Here is a 4,227-nt window from a genome sequence, read left to right on the forward strand (position 1 = left end):
AATTTCTAGCAGGGTCAATTATTGGGAGGGGGTGTATGGATATTGTGGCCCCTGAATGTTGTTATTTAAAAAACAGATAATCTTCCAGAAATCCAGGGGCTAGTTAGACTCCTGGAATATCTTGGAATTTGGCTACCGTGTAAGTATTTTGCTATGATTTGTAATTTATATAAAGGATGAAGACTCTCCAATCTGCTGCTGTTTTAAGTATAAATTTTCCCTGCCAGACTAAAAGGAAAAATTCCATAATGAAAATAGAATTAAGTGACATAGTAACAATGTTGCAACATTGTTTTCTATTATATCTACACACTAAAAGGCAAGGGAAATACAATTTATACACTGCACTTAATTTTTTATTTATTTCTGCTAACAACCCCAAGTGCAAATGAGTGGTTTAAAGCATGTACCAAAGTATGCTGAATTATACTGTTCTTACTGTGAAGATGCTCCAGACAGAATCTGCTTATATGGCAAACAAAACATTGGTCTTGTAATTTTCAACCAGTGCTATAAAAAAAAAAAAAAAAAAAACTTGAAACAGTAAAACTCTACTAAGAGCTACTCAGCAACTAGGAACACACACATTCACAAAGTAAGTCAATCAGTAAAATAACACACTTCAGAAACTGTGGCTTGACAAGGCACAAAGTTCCATACAGTTTTCACTTTTCAGCTGGCATCATGTGATGAAAGCACCTGGCCTTTGCAGTTCCCTGAAGGAGGTCCCACAGTTCACAATGTGGGAGCAATGGAGCAGCAAAGTTGGGTCCTCCAGGCCTGCCTAGAGAGGCTTTTCCAGAGCAGCCACCTTATTAGAAACTACAGAGACCTGGTAATCCAAGGGCTAGCGCCTGCCAATCAGAGCCCAGCAGGCTCAGATAAATGGAGCTGCAGGGCCTTTGTAGGGTAGTTCCAAGCTGGGATCTGGGAATCAGAGAAAGGTGTTTTTTTCTGGCCAGAGGGGTATGAGGACTAGACACCGTTTGTCTCTGGCTGCACAGGCATAGCTGGGTTTGCAGGGTGACAGGGACCTGAGAACCTTAGCTCTGAGCTAAGGGTGAAGGTAAAGGAGCAAGGAGGAAAGCAGCCTATGGAAGAGGCAGTAATGAAGCAATACTTGGTTGCTGTTTACAGAGTCCCTGAGTTGGAAGCCAGAATAGTGGGTGGGCCTGGTTCCCCCACTGCCCACCAACGAAGTCCTGAAAAGCAGAGACAAGCCTAACCTAAGCTCAAGAAGGGAACAGGTCTCATTTGGAGGCATGAGAGAAGGGATGGATCCAAAGGGCCCAGAGCTGGAGACCCTGAAGAGGGCAGATAGTTTGTTTATTTGTTGGACTCTTTGTTGCTATGGAAGGAATTCATTTTGACCATGTGACCCTGCCAGAGGGCTGAGCCAGAGAAGAGCGGCAGAGGCAGGGAGACAGCCTGTAGGGGTTCCAGGAGCAGGAAAAGGACTGCAATAGTGTACCTAGCTGCAAGGAGGCACTCAAGAAGTGAATGCCCCCTTACACATCACTACAAATAGTTTTAATAATAATTTCAAGGAAAGGAAGCTGTATTTAAAGCTAAGCCTCTCTCAATACAATACTGATTTAAAAAAAAACAAAAAACCAATCAATCAATTGGCTTATTAGTCGATGTTCTTTAAATCCTGACTGGTGATGGTAGCTGCTGGAATTATATGTCTGTGAAAGCAAAACAATTAAAAAATGTGGACTTCACTGCAGGTTACCTACTGCATAACTGATGAATTAAAGCAGACATCAGGCCCTCACTTGAAATAGACAAAGTAATCACTTCATCTTAAATTTAAAAAAGATTAAAAAAGTTCACCATATACTGAGGTAGAATCATTACAACACAATCTTTCTTGCCTTTATGGATGCAAAAGTATTGATCATTTCCAACTTGACTTCCAATAAATAATAGGACTAAAATACTCAAGTTCTTCAGTGATATTGGAGACCATAAATATGTCTTTATTATCTTTGATTTGGAGAAAGAACATTCAGGTGAAGCCACAACAACAGGAATGGTTAAATACATGTGATATGCTAGGTAAACACTGGGAAATACTAAGTGCAGTTCGTTCTTAATGATAAAGTTCAGAATCTCATGCTGAGTTTTTACTTTGTTGGTGTTCAAAATACATTTTAATGTCACAAGTTCATTCAATAGGTCAGCTGATAAATCCGCTTCAGATGCAGCCAATTCTTTACATATCTTTTCCACTGAGTCACCATCCAGTTTGGGAAGTACATGTAAGAAGCCATACATAGTAAAAAAAAAAAAAATCCTTCCGACCTGCTGTAAGTTTCTGTAATAACAATCTTCAGGAGTTAATATAAGAAATCAATCTTGAACTTGTCTTTTATATCCATTTCACTGTCAGCTGTTCCATCCTCAAATAGCCTTTTCTGTCATAGTCTCTTGTGAATAACCGGAAACATTGGTTCTACATTCAACTCATGAGCCATTTCTTTGGCTGTCTCACAATCATCCTGGAATGTTGTTGCTGCTGCTGTTTCTATTAATTGATAGGCCGTATTAAAATCCATGTAATTTCCTTGAAACTGCTCGCTGAGTGCGTTGATTTCTTTCAGTACCTTGTACCACATAGTGAGGTACAGAGGCATTCTGTGCCTGCCAATAGTGGGGAGGGCAGAGTGAGGGCAGCCAGCATCAGCAGATGTTACTGAGCATACTGAGTACAAGCCAAGCAGCCACATGCCCCCCGCAGCCATCATCTCTGGTGAGGTGAAAAAAAGGATTAGGCCTATTTTATAGTATCTTCCTCCTATCAGACCAAGCATTTTTCTTGCTGTGTCAGCTCACTCCATAGGGTTAATTCTGTCTGGGATTTCTTAAGGAATCCAGGGAAGTTTTCAGCAAGGGATCGTTGCTTTTATTTAAGCACATCTTGTAATAGAGTCCTAGGTGTGTAGGTGGCCTAGTGCCACCTCCACATGGGTAGGTCTTGCAGCCCAGGCCCTCTTTTAATCAGAGGTGTAGTGAGGTGGACAGCGGTAGGAGTGCTTGGGCCCACCCACTCCACCAGGCTCCAGCCCAGGAGGGTCAACAATGTCTTGCCCCCGAATTATTGCCCCCATCCAAATTACTCTCCCTAACATCTGCTGCTCTTGCCCAGCTTCCAGTCTAAATCGGGGGGGGGAAGGCAAAATAAATGGTAATCAACCCCTCCACCCCATCTGGGCTCCACATACAGTCTTAGTCCCTCCAGAGACTCTTGTCCAGGAGCCTTCAGGGTAGATCCACCCTCTTCCCCATTCTGAACTAAGTTGCTCCCTTTACAATCCAATCTCCAGCTGGAGCATGCTCTACAGGACTGGAGGGGAGGGGCTACCTGAGCCCAGTACTGTTCTTTAACCCCTTCCAGCTCAATGGGAGGTTTGCACACCCCACCACACTTCTCAACAAAACATAATCAAAACCCTTGCACACTCTTCCCTTATACAAACAAAGTAGTCCCTTCCCAAGTCTGTTTCTCTCACCAAGAACACCAGTAACAAGATTTCCTGCTTCTTACTGCAGAGCCTCAGCAATAAAGGGCTCCAAACAGTCTCCTCTCCTGTCTGCTTGGTTTTTTTAGAGCAGTTTCTTTCTGCAGTAGCCATCTATTAGAAGCACTCAGTCTTCTGGAAAGGTGTTGCAGTTTTGGGTCTCCATTTCCTACTGCTGTCTTTTATAAAGGTCAGGTAATTAAAGTCCTGCTCTTCCTCAGGTGGGTGGGACTAATCAGGTAAACAGATAGCTCCAGGCATCTGTCCTCAGTGGAATGGTATTCCTTATACCTTTGTATGAGGGCTACCATGAAAGGGTAAATAGACAATTTCTTTTGCAATGATTTTGCCTCTGAGCAAGCCATACTGTCAGAGGTACATCATGGAACTTGAGAAGTGCATCACAGATCTGGGGGAGCTGTTATTCAACAGATTTTACAGCATATGTGCATGCCTCCCATCTTGTTTCAGAAAGGGGTTTCAGGGAAATATCCTCATTTTAAAAAAATATTCCACCTTTTAAGAGAGCAACCAGATAACACAGACATTCTTTGCAGTACACCACATACAATTTTGGTCTCAAAGGAGGAAGCAGCAGCATCAGAAATCTTTAGACGAGGGTTTTAGCCTGTTAAAGTTAAGTGTAGACTCCAGGAAGCATGTTATACTTTTTGTTTTATATGTAACCATTTTTGTTTCCATA

At 42.3% G+C, this 4,227-nt stretch overlaps 1 long non-coding RNA gene across 1 annotated transcript; it reads right to left on the minus strand.

Annotated features, from left to right (window-relative positions):
* Window positions 1–1,437: 1,437 nt before the first annotated feature.
* LOC137149299 (uncharacterized) lies at window positions 1,438–3,666 on the minus strand. The gene is made up of 2 exons (XR_010918732.1): window positions 3,516–3,666; window positions 1,438–2,752 (listed from the first exon to the last, which is right to left on the minus strand). It is a non-coding gene; the product is annotated as an uncharacterized lncRNA (long non-coding RNA).
* Window positions 3,667–4,227: the final 561 nt, after the last annotated feature.

This window comes from Emydura macquarii, unplaced genomic scaffold (genome assembly GCF_026122565.2).
Source record: "Emydura macquarii macquarii isolate MOO-44397 ecotype Brisbane River unplaced genomic scaffold, CSIRO-AGI_Emac_v2 contig_719, whole genome shotgun sequence".
NCBI lineage: Eukaryota > Metazoa > Chordata > Testudines > Chelidae > Emydura > Emydura macquarii.